Source organism: Crocuta crocuta, unplaced genomic scaffold (assembly GCF_008692635.1).
Source record: "Crocuta crocuta isolate KB4526 unplaced genomic scaffold, BGI_CrCroc_1.0 scaffold54, whole genome shotgun sequence".
NCBI lineage: Eukaryota > Metazoa > Chordata > Mammalia > Carnivora > Hyaenidae > Crocuta > Crocuta crocuta.
The window spans coordinates 620,955-634,361 of record NW_027530356.1 but is presented as its reverse complement, the minus strand read 5'-3'; positions in this window follow the sequence as shown (position 1 = coordinate 634,361).

The window sequence follows — 13,407 nt, the reverse complement described above, 5'->3', positions numbered from 1 at the left end:
CCTTGCTGTAGTACTTTGCTGCTGAATTGCACACTATGGCAAATTAAGATCCATCCTTTCTCGTCTTCCTTATTAAAGGTGAAATTAATTTTTACATGTCTTCTGTGCTCTATCTTTTCTTTCCCCTTTCCCACCAAACAGGAGTCCACGAGAGACTGGCGAAACTCATTTTTCAGTAAAATATTCAGTAAAAAGCATATAGCTCTATGAGGAAGGTCCCCTGTACATCACAGTTTTCTGGTTTACTGCCTCTTCTAGGCCCTACTACACTATCTGAACACAGGCTCCAACCCTATTTATTCTGAGATGTACTAGGAAAGACGACCAAATCCAAATGCCTCCCATTTATTCATCCATTCTTTCATCAAGTTAAGAAATATTTATTGACTCTTTCCAATATGCCAAAAATATAGTGCCCCCCCACTGTCGACCTCAAAGCATCGGGGACCCGGGGCGGCAAAGGAACTGAGAAAAAGAGACAGCAGTATAGTGGGGGCACAGGGGACCCTGAGCCAACTGCCTGAGGTCCAGAACTTTATTTTACATCATCGCATATACCTTAACAGAGATATGAATCAACAATGATTAACTACAAGAGCTTAGTGAAGTATGGCAGCAATGTACATCTGGTGAACACTGTGCAGGAGAACACTGTCTCAGCAGAAAAGCAAGATGTGACAGGAGCCTTTCTGGCAGGATGAAACACCAAGAGGGGAGTGACGGCACTGTGCTATTTACTGATGACTTCCCTTAGGCAAAACATCCCTATCTGCGTACTAAAGAACAGGCCACATTCCCAAGGGCATTTCACTCAAGTCCTCTAAGGTTGTATTTAACCTTGTGGTCTCAAGTTTTTTCAGAGATCTTGGACCCTGAATGAATATGCGCCTGTGGTGATGATGCTGCTGTTTCCTACACCCCACTTTGGTGCAGCTTATAGTTTCAAGAGATTCTTATTAATACACTAATGACACACATAAAGGTTGGACTTTAAGTATAAGACTTTATAAAGGATGGACAGGGTGCTAAGTATGGCAGAGATATTTGCTGGTTATGAGGGAGTAATTGTAGATTTAATATATAAACAATAAGTGGAGCAGAAGGAAGAATGTGGTTTGGCTGAGTTCTGTGATGGGGGAGGATGAAGACATGACAATCTCATGTGACATAAAGAAGGCCAGTGACTAAAGTTCAGACAGTGAAGTGGAATATGGTAGGGGATGGAGATGAATAGGGCCTGTAGGCCATGTTAAAGATTCTAGACTCTGTATCATCAGCAAAGCATCTGATGAAAGTTGATAAGAAGAGAGTTAACGGATTAAAGTTTAGATTGGTAAGAGTATAGGAAAGGATGGACCAATTAGTAGCTTACCAAAGTGGTTTAGGTGACAGCTAATGGTAGCTTAGACATGTGGCACTCATACAAAGGAAGAGAAGTGAGCAGATTCAAGATACATTTAAGGGGTAAATTACTCGATGTTGGATTGGAAATTAAGATTTGAGGGAAAAAGGGAATTCCCAGCCTATACCATTTACTGAGAGAGAGGAAATTACAAGAGGATCTGGTTTAGGGATGAAGAGCATGGGTTAAGTTTTAAACACACTGATTCTGTAATTCCTTTAAGTTTTCCAGAAGGAGATGTCAAAGAGGCAAGTGGGCATCTTTTCATCTAGTATATTTCTGAAGAGAGAGATGAATACATAAGACCTCTACAGACACACAGAGATCTAAATAATCATTGCTTCACTTCAAAGACATCACTAAAAAATTTTTAAACATGCATCGTCCATGAGTTTATTCATTCATTTATTTAATTAGTATTTTCTGGAATTGCTTCTACGTACTAGGCACTATATTAGGCAGTTGGAGATATTATGCTAAGTGGCAATTATTCCTACTCTAAAGATGCATTCACCAAATATTTATGATGTTGATATTATGTATGAGGCATTTCTGTCAGTATGATGTTCTAGCAGTGAAAAAGCAACAGGATGCCTGCCCTCTTGGTGCTTACATTCTAACACAGATGGACATTAACCAACAGGTAACCAAAAATATCACGTTATCATAGGTGATCATAAATACTGATAAAGAGTCCATCACTTAATATCTAAAACAAGTTGAATTTATTGCTTGCTCAGGCAAGGGAAAGCTGAGTTTGTAAGACATAGTTTACAAGCAAAGGAGAAAGCTTACGCAGGGTTTTTGGAAAAGGGTGAAGTGTAGAAGCTATAGTGTTGACTTTAGCTATGGGAACTTATTTACCAAAGTAAGATTGTTTCTGACTGGCTGACTCTCAGAAATGTTCACTGGAGTAAAACTATGGCTAATTACCTAATTTTTCAAAAGTAGGTTGCAGGGCTCAGATGCCCCCAAAATCTAGTTTAAAAAAAAAAAAAGTAGATTGCAGGGAATGTTACTGAATTTCTTTCATACATGTGTGCACTTTTGTAATCAATCACTGATTAAACAAGTTTAATACTGGTTTTGATTGTTACTCATTGCTGTGATGAACAGTCAGTTTTTTCATGAAGAAAAGTACTTGAGAATAAAGAAATAAGAGAAAAATGGAGCTGCTGTTGCTCTGTATTTGAGCAGAGAAGGGGGAAAAGGGTAGCAATTCATTAGAATATAGGAAAAACAGTTGCCAGTTGATGGAAAAGTGAGTTCCAGGCTCACTTGACTCTCTGAGTCAAAAGCTGCTGGTGAGCTTGAGAAACACACAAAGCCTGCGCAAGTGAGGTATAGTAAACAAGAGAGAGGGAAGCATGAGTTGCAGTAGGAAAAGTGGTCAGGGCTAGATCATAGAGTCTTGCAAGGTGAAGGTATGGAAGACGAATTAATAAAACCCGGCACTTGATTGGATAAGAGATGTAAGGGATATTAAGGACTCAAAGAGGGGCCCCTGTTTCTGTCCAGCCCTGGTCTCTGTTGTGGGAAACCAAAGGTATGGCCATACCATAACTCACCATAACCAGCACAATACAGTGTTACAGGTGCTATGATAAAAGAACATACATCCAGGCAAAAAAAGAAGAGACATTTAATACATTTAGGGTGACAGATTAGAGCCCTTAGAGAATAGATAATAACACATGAAATGAGTATCTGTATGTCCTCCTGGCCAAGTGGAGTCACAGGCAGAAAGTGTACATCTAGGAGAACATTCCAAGCCAAGAACACAGTGCCTGATGACTCAGTGGGAGAAGCAGGTAACTCTTGATCTTGGGGTTGGGAGTTTGAGCCCTACATTGGGTATAGAGTTTACTTAGAAAAGTAACAAAAAAAAGCCAATCCAAGAGCACAGCACAAGGCATAGAAGTGAGAAACACTATAATTATCACCAACAGGGAAGAGGCCCCATGAGTTCAGGATGCACCTAATGAGTTTAGACTCTTCCTGAGCAATGAGGCCACCCTCCCCCCACCCTCAGCTGCACCACAGTTCTCCTCCAATAGTGCTACATCATGATTCAAAAAATAGCTGCTCCTGGATGTATTTTGTCTATACTTGACCAAAGCATCCTCTAATGGCTTTGAAAATTATTTACAAATTAGATTGAACTCAGAAACTGAGTCTGAGTGAAACGACAGGTACTGGAGGAAAAAAATAACCCCACAAAACTTGGAATATGCTTCCCTATCCATATTATGCTGGAAGAAAAATTAAAACTCATTAATAAGTCACCCAAATTTCCCTATTAAAAACAGGTTTTGATAGATGATCTGAAGAATCAGAGGTTAGCTCAGCCGCATATGCAGCAGTTCACTAAAATTCTAACTCATTGAGCTTTATATACAATTCTTTTAGATTAGTTATTTGCTATCAAAATATGAACAAACATAGGAAATAATATATTAATACTTCACAACTGTTATTTTAACAGTTCTGCCATAGTTTCTTTAATTGTTAAAATTAGGGGAAAAGAAACTATTGTTTATAATATTTTGAGATTTTGAGTTATCAAATTAGGCGATTTTTCTTTTATGTAAACCTTTATTTTTTTCCTTCTAATATTTTGTCTTGAAACCTGTGGATTATCTCAAAAAGAAAAAGTCTTTATAATAAAAATTCTCTACATGCAAATGCATTCTGTTTATTTCTTATGCTATGACGTATTTGTCATAAAAACAAAATGAGCATTGTACCTAGTGACAGGTATTGTAGTTTATCCAACTGTGTAGGTGTTTAATGAGGCATCACAGATTTAAGTAATTTAAGTTATATAATTTAAGAAATCTATGATTTATTTTAAAGATAAAAAATGAAGTAACTAAAACTTTGTTAAAGAAAAGGAGATAATCATACTAGATTTTGTTGAATGAGCCAGTATTTTGACCACCTGCCAAATATTATTATCCAAAACATTGAAAACGCATTTCTGAGAGTTTCCATTTAGTGATAAATATCAATTTTTTAAAAATCAATTACAACAGAAATATAAGAGATTTAAAATATGAAAATTTGTGGGCGCCTCGGTGGCTCAGTCGGTCAAGTGTCCAACTCTTAATTTTGGCTCAGGTCATGATCCTAGAATCGTGGGATGGAACCCCATGTCAAGCTCCATACTGAGCATGGAGCCTGCTTAAGAGTCTCTCTCTCTCTGTAAAAAAAAATTAAAAATAATAAATTTTAAAAATTAAAAAAGAAAACATGAAAATTTGGTGTTTTGAACAAAACTAAACATGATGAAATGATTTGTTTCATAATATAAAAGTTATCATTAATGAGCAGCTTGTAGGTATTGTGCTAGACTTCTCACATACAATTCTCGTCTAACTGCAGAACAACAACACAACAAAAGAGTTATTATAAACCCAAAAGCACACACAGGGAAATCAGTGCTCAGGAGGATTAAGTAACTTGCAAGTTTCACAGTGCTATTAACTTTTTGTCTCCCTTCTATGATGAGACATGCGTGGACAAGAAATGGCAAAAGGAGAATTTTTTAAATACGTAGGGAATTCGGAAACCTAGGAGAGAAAATTTTTCATCCCCCTAAGATCTCAGTAAGTAATACTTTCATCACCATGTGCTATCTCTGGTTAGGAAAGCAACCTATACACAGCTTAAAATCTTTCATCCATTGATGGTATATGTCTGGTGTCATCTTTGTGGATACCTGTATCACTAATCTATATAATTGATTAAGTAAGAATGGGTAAATCTGAAAAAAAAAACTATTTGAAAAAAAGTTTAAATTTTATTGGAGTGATTTTTATAAACCTTTGTTAAACATAAAAGATTTAGAAAATATTTCCTAGTATCAATGAATCGTAAGGGCTATTTTAGTCTATCATTTAATAGCTTGCTCATTATTAATTTCAGCATAACCAAATCTCATAATCTCAGAATTCATTTTGGCACCTACCATATTCACTTTCATACTTTTGATATTTTAAAATATATTACATTCTACATATATTTAAAGCGAGCTATAGAAAATACATAGAAAGACTAGTAGAGAAATTAAATAGCTTTTACTTTTTAAATAAGCAAGTTGTTCAAAACCCAGTTATTTACGAAGTTCTGGGGTGATCGGGGGGTGTTTGTGGGGTCCCGAGCCCACAGCCAAGAAAGAATTCTTGAGACTTCTTTGGTGCAAAAATGGTGATTTTTATTAAAGCACAGGGACAGGACCCATGGGCAGGAAAAGTTGCACTGAGGCTGTGAAGAGTGACTGCTTTTACACTATGGAGCTGGGGGAGGCAAAGACGAGGGAGGCTTCCAGAGGGACTCTGATATGCCAAAGAGGACTTCTAAGATACCTGAGGCCTTGCTATTGTCAGATCAGTTGTTTTCCCTCTAGAAAAGCATTAACATGAAGACAGTAGGGAGTTCCTGGGGAAACAGTTGACTCTGCCTGCCTCAAATATTTGTCAGTGGGCTGCAGATTATAAGGAAATTGAATTTTACCTGCCATTTCCTTCTTGCCTTTGTTCCCCACATCACTATAGGGGTGATGTTGGGGCTCCAGGAAACAGAGCCTGTAGGTTTCTGGAGATTAGGCTATTGATAAGAGTGCCTTCTTGTAATTTACTAAGATATTTGTAAACTGATGGAGACTCCCGGAAACAGAGTCTGTAGGTTTCTGGAGATTAGGCTATTGATAAGAGTGCCTTCTTGTAATTTACTAAGATATTTGTAACTCATGACCCTGCATGAGTTAGCCATTTGTTCACTTTCCTTCCTTTTGTTCTTGAGCACCCAGGGGTGCATGAGGAATATCACACATACCCCAGCTGGCAGGGGTGGCCACGCTGGCTTGGACTTTGCCCTCAGCTCCCTCTTCACATACATATAGGTAACATGCTTTTAATAATACGTTTTTCACACTGCAGGTGGCAGCAGCACTTCATTATTGGCTCTGCTTAACTATACCAGCAGACACAGAAACACACATTTCTGAGTATTCACTTTTTTCTTTCCATAATCTGTAAAAGATTTTATATATAGGTGGGTGAAAATTGATGTTATTTTTCTTCTTAAACAAGAAATAGACTGTTTTCATATATGCATTATATGCAACACAAAAGTTTAGTAATTACTATTTTGGACAAACAAACTGAATACATTTTCCTTTTTTTCTTTAATTTTTTTTTTTAACATTTATTAGTTTTTTTAAGAGACAGAGATAGACAGGGTGTGACTGGGGGAGGGGCAGAGAGAGGGAGAGGGAGACACAGAATACGAAGCAGGCTCCAGGCTCTGAGCTGTAGGGGCTCAAACCCACTGACCACGAGATCATGACCTGAGCTGAAGTCAGGCGCTTAACCAACTGAGCCAAACCAGGCGCCCGTTAATACATATCCAATCAATTCCATGAATGTATATATTTCTATATCTCCAAGGAAACTGAGTAACATTCTCTTATCAAATAGTTAAATAAGGGCAACCATGAACTTGAACGTAGATTCCCAAATCTGATTTGCTGCTCCTCCCTTAAGAGCTAAACAATCTTACAGAAAATCTAGAATGATTTAGAATCATGCAGGAAATCTCTTCACTTTGATCATTTGTATGTTGCATCTTGATCGTCTTCACAAGAAATATATAGGCAAAGCCGTGGCACATACACGGAGTCAAATCTCTTCAAGCTTTGGTGATTCCAGGATCATCAAGCAAGGGTGAATAAGTCTGATCAAGGATGCACCACCCTTTTTTAAAAAGGCTTTTAAGATAATAAAGTGATAGGAACAATTCTATCCAGAATGTTGGGAGTGTTACAGAACCAGGTCTGGATCACCCGCAGAAGAACCAAGTGCACTGGGAGATCTTGGAAGGCAGGAGGTTTATTTTATACCGCTGGGCTCGTAGGAAATCATTCTCCAGGGATCTGAGTCCCAAGCATAAGCAGAGGCGACAATTTATAGTCTGCTCATGCAGCAAGCTGAGTGGGAAGGACAACCCCAGATGGGAGTCTTCGGGCAGGGACTGGAATTCCCCTATCAGTCCTGTCAGCTTAGATTTTTCCCTATCAGGAGGAGGGGCAGCAGAAGTGGGGAAAATGCAGTGTAAAATATAGAGAAATCAACTTTCTCCTGTAAGGGTGGTTTTCAATCCAGTCTGAATGTACAAATCACATTTTTTTCAAATATCAGTGTGGAGAGATTTTAAAAATACCAATGCCCAGGCCTCATTCCAAACCAATTAGACCAAATCCCTAGGCATGTTTTCTGGGTCACATATTCTTTATTAAAAGTCTTCCCAGTAGTACGAATATGCAACCAGTGTTACAAACAATTTTATACTGAAGGCTGACAAGAATAGTATAAACTTTAATTTTATGTCCCAAACCCAAATGTGGCATTCAAAGCTTCCAGTAATCTGGCTGTGGTTTTATATAAACCTCCCACTAGTCAGAGCCCTTTACAGTAGGGCCGTGTTTCTCTGGGATCCCGGGCCAGATCCCTGGTCTACTGCCTTAAATTCATGTTTCCAATGTACTGAGTGATTGCAAAATCACAATCAGAGTAGTAGTATCACCTATATATTGATTCAATTCTTTACAGTATTTCAAAGCAGTTCCACACATATGAATGACCTGAGCTGGGCCTCACAAGAAAACAGAGGGCTTTAAAATTGTGCATAACTTTGGAGATGACTGGGTACAGTGTCCCTATATTAAAATTATTGTGGTAGAGTCCCCTCCCTGAGGACTGTGGTGAGAAAATACCTCAAGGTAAGGAAGGCAACTTGGCTATTTGCTACATGACATCCCGCAGGACTCTATAACATGAGATACCCAATCAGACTGTATGTCTATACATTACTCATATACGGGAGAGAAAGAAGTAAAAAATGCATAAAAGGCTACACTACATGGCATTCAGGGATCAGTTTTTTGGGTACAAACCCTCTGAGCCCATGTCAGCACGAATAAAGTTGCTTCCTAGAAAGAAAAGCCTCAGTGTCACGACTCTCTGTGCAAGGATCCTACTACATTATAGAAAATGAGAAGTAGAAAAATTAAATGACTTTCTTTTACTTCTGTCCATAGACCTTTTTATCATACCAGACTTTACATTAAAAGACTATTAACGAATATGTAAGATGCTCCGCAGTGGTGAATTAATTACAGATTTTTGTTCACACAAAGAATGGAATTCTCTTATCTTAAAATTAAATTTTAAGTCTGATGGATGGCAGAATACATAGATATTTGGACAGATAGGATAGAAAATATCTGTATTACAGTAGGTGAAGAAAAAGCAAATTACTTTGCAGAAGTATACAGAATTATGATCACTTTATAAAATAAAAAATAATTATCTGTGGGAAGTGTGTGAAAAGACAGAAGAGAGGGAAGTGCAAAAGTTTAGGTTTTTTTTGCTATAGAAAAAGCACAGGTTTGCAGTCATGAAAGTCATATCAAATGTTTTTAGATACATATGTAAAAGCATGATAGCTAGAATGCAGGATAAACCTATTTTAAAAGTAATTATTTTTTCAGATTCTTTGTATTCAGAGGTCTCTGTGTAATTCAGACATTGTCAATGAACCATAACCAGAAGTCTATTAGGGCGTCCAGTAGAGCATTCACTTTTTTGTTTAAAAGGGCAGAAAAGTTGGCTCTATTTTTCTGCCCACATCATGGAACATGATGTGATGCCTGAAAATATAGCAGTGATCTTAATGAGTCAGCAACTCAATACTCATAAGGATGACAACTCAAATAAGAGAAAGATTATGGGTCTTTGATGACATGATGGAGCTTTTATACCTGTCCTGAACAATCTATCTCCAAAATTCTTAAGTGAGATAAATAATGTGCTCAAGAAATCATTTAGAGCTTAAGCCACAGCATTCAGGTAGACTATAACATAAACTTAAAAATATTGTGACCTGATATAACCATGTAAAACAATTAAACTATGACTGAAGGTCACTTACAGAGATTTAGATATAAAAATAAAATCATAAAATTCTAGAAGATTAAAACTTCCTGTTACACAAAACACAACAGAAACTAAGACCAAAAAAAGTTGCAACATCAAAGAACACATAGTGATGTGGGAAATAAAGGTAGAAGGAAATAGGTAAAAAACTAACTTCCTTATAACCTGCAGTCCATTGGCAAATACTTGAGGCAGGCAGAGTATAACATTTCTCCAGGAACTCCCTACAGTCTTCAGGTTAATGATTTGTTAGAGGGAAAAACAACCTTAGCTTGACAATAGTTAGGACTCCAGTATCCCTAAGTCTTCTTTAGCATATAAAAAACCCTTTGGAAACTTCCGCTGGAGTTTACCTCCCCCAACTCCCTAGTATAAAATCAGTCCCTCTTCATAATCCTGGGGCAGCTCTTTCTGTGCAGGGGTCCTGTCACCGAGCTTCAACAAAATCATCTTTTTGCACTTGAGACATCTCAAGAATTCCTTCTTGGCTGTTCTCTGGACCCTCATCATCACTCCAAAACCACATGAATAGTGCTTATTCAAAATGGCAATGAAGCTGCTACCAATATATGAGACGAATATTTTTAAAGGAAAAAGGTACAACAATGAATATAACATTTATTAAAAAGGAGGGGTGCCTGGGTGGATCAGTCAGCTAAGCATCCGACTTTGGCTCAGGTCATGATCTCATGGTTCATGAGTTTGAGCCCCTTGTCGGGCTCTGTGCTGACAGCTCAGAGCCTGGAGCCTGCTTCAGATTCTGTGTCTCTCTCTCTGCCCCTCCTCTGCTCATGCTCTGTGTGTCTCTCTGTGTCTCAAAAGTAAATAAACATTTTTTAAATTTTAAGTTTAATTAAGGAAATATTAATGGCTAGTAAAAATAAAATTATGTTCCATTTTTTCTATTCAGGAAATGAGTCAGATTAGAGAAGATTCAAAAGTTTGAATTATACATAGTTATCAAAGGCTCAAGAAAGCAGCAATTTTTTTACTCTTGAGGGAAGAGTAAATTGATATTAATCAGGAGGAAAAAATTTGGCATCAAGTATAAAAAATTTTAAGTGTACACATTACTGTGATAGGAAAAGATAAGATTCCTTAGGCAGAGAGGAAAAAGTTAGGACCTGACATCCATGGGTGGGGAGAAAACACAGATATTTGAACAATGTGGGGAATTTCTAACCACAGCAAACCCCATTAAGCATAAGGTTTCTCTTAAGAATGTAACAGACACCATCTACTCCCCCTCAGGTTTCCCTCAGGAATTTGACAAAAGATGTAACGAAAAATAAGTAGTAGACCATAAAACATATGACCCACAAGGACTGATGTGGCCATACGCCACCCTTCATACAATGGAACTGAACCCATCAGGAATGGATAGCCCAGCAAGAGCTATGCAGCCAATAAGAGTAGAACCTGAGAAGGAACAAGGGGGAAGAGAAGTAGGAGAGGGGGTTGGGTCAACCAGAACCTTATAAAACAAGGACCCTTGCCTGTAGCTGCAGGCTTTCACTTTAGAATGCCCTCTTTGTGTAAAGAGAGCTTTTGTACTATCATTAACTTTCTGATCTTAGACAGTGATAAGCTTTTGACTGCTGTTCTTTTTGTGTCCACCTCTTCATTCTTCAAAGCGGTGAGACAACAAACCCTGTGTATTGAGGTAAAAAATCCTGTGACATTATTTGAGCAAGCAACCTTGTTTTCTTGTAATTTATTATGTATGTATACATATAATATATATATTATATATGTATATTGTGAAAGCTTCTAAAGATATATATATCAGAGTACTAGTGGCAAGATTGTTTCGATACTCACAATAAAGTAAGTGGTCTCTCTGCCCGCTGTGGGCTGTGTGTGCTCTCTGTGATGTTAGTGAGCCCCAGTTAAACTGGCTGTGAGGGGGAGTGACTGCAGAAGAGCTCCAGAGTGGGTCAGTGGTGTTAGCAAAATTTGTACTCGGCCACTAGTCCTAGGCTAGATTCCTGGAAGTGTGATGAGTGCAAGGGATGTGTGCAGAGTTAACAAAATGTGTACTGAGCCCAAGGCTGAAAGCCAGTAGGCATGGAGTGGGCAAGTCCTCAGGAGAACTCCTGGGTGGGGCACACTGCTGGTGGGTCGGGTAGCAAGTGTCCATCCAGCACTCCCTTCTGAAGGTGGCCCTGTGTTTATGCTCTGGGGGTGGGAGAGGAAAAGCCTCCTGCCAATTCCTTGTTCCAGGACAATTGCCTCAGCTACTCTGAAGTCAGTATACACAGATCTCCCTCCAGTTGTGTAAGCTACTTTCTCTTCTGTGGTACCTTTCCTCAGACTGTTTTCTCTTTAAAGGTGGGGACCCAGCTACCATTTGCCCTCCAGCTTGTCCAATGCTGAGCCCGCTGACTCTTAAGGCTCCAGCCATCATGTCCAGCCGGTGATACAATCCCACAGACTTTAGCCCCACTGGTTGTCAAGGCCAGACATTATGGGGATTCACTTCCCCCATATGGGCTCCCTGGTGCTTTCCTGTCTTCACGACCAACCGCAGCTCCCTCCCTCCTGTGGGCAGCCCACCGGCCCCAACACTGTTTCTGCCCTTCCTAACCCCTCCTGGAGGCAGCTTCTTCTCTACAGTGACTTGTGGAGGCTGCTGTGCCAGTCTTCAGATGGCTCTCTGGTTTATCTACTCAGATGTGAGTGAAAGCTAGTTTTCAACGTGGGACAAAGTGACCTTACAGTCCTAGTAGGTCATCTTCCTAAGCCTCTGCAGTTCCCAAACTTCAATCTTTGACTAGAGCTCTCTCCTGACAGATACCTGTCAATATTTTTCACTTTCATGTTCCATAATCACCTCAAAACTAATCCAATAAGTGATGAACTTCCTTTCCTAATTTCTCTTCTGACTGACTGCATTCTTATGTGGATGGAAAACAAACTAGTAAAAAAGAATTATAATGTATACTAATGGTAAATTAGATATAAAGTTATTTCAGAGTATAACTTTTGCCCTATTTAGTATTTTGACAGAAAGATATTTTTTTTTCTTATATCAACTGCTCACATCAGCAATGTCATCTCAGATCAGACTACTATTAAATTATGTGAAGCAGAATATTGACAGCCTGGAATTTAAGTATGTTGGGTAGTGTCATGGATGCCAAGAAACCGGATACATGTTTACAGGTTGGACATTATGACAAATAAATCAATGAAAAAGTTGAAATAGATACACATAAAAGATGGACTCATTTTGAACACAACCAAAAAGATTCGGAGTAGTCATAAAGGAAAAGAAAGTGAGTCATTAATTTTCTTAATTTTATCCTTAATCTTTTGGTTCAAGAAATGTCGCAAATTTTCTCTTAGGAAAATCTGCATAATGGCTTTTATTTTTTTTTTAAAGTTTCTTTTGAGAGAGAAAGAATGCATGGGGGAGGGGCAAAGAGAAAGGGTGGCAGAGGATGCAAAGCAATCTCCATGCCAACAACAGTGAGCCGATGAGGGGCTCAAATTCACAAGCCTTGAGATCATGACAGGAGCTGAAGTCTGACACTTAACCTTCTGAGCTCCCCAGGAACCCCGGAATAACGCCTCTTAAAGATATTACATGTTAGCCCTTTTACATGTGTGAGGGTGGGGGGCCGTTAAGTGTGTGTATATATGCATGTAATGGGTTTTGTTCAAACATTTCAGAAATACGTAAGGTAGTAATTAATTCCTTCATTATGCCTGTCCCAATTCTGAAAAAATCACTACTAAAAATTTGGTTGCATTCTTCAAGATTTTAAAATTTAAGGTATCTTATATAATGTAATATAATTATCATTTTTTATTTAAAAATGAATCATAGTTCTACATATTGTTGCAAAGTAACTTGCTCTTCCTCTACCTATTATATTCTAGATATGTCCCATTGTGTTCCCCTATCTTCTGCCCCTGTTCTCTGTCCTTCATCTAAATAACTATCAATCTATATAATTTTAAGAAAGGAAAATTCCCTTTTATACACACACTCACACCATGCAT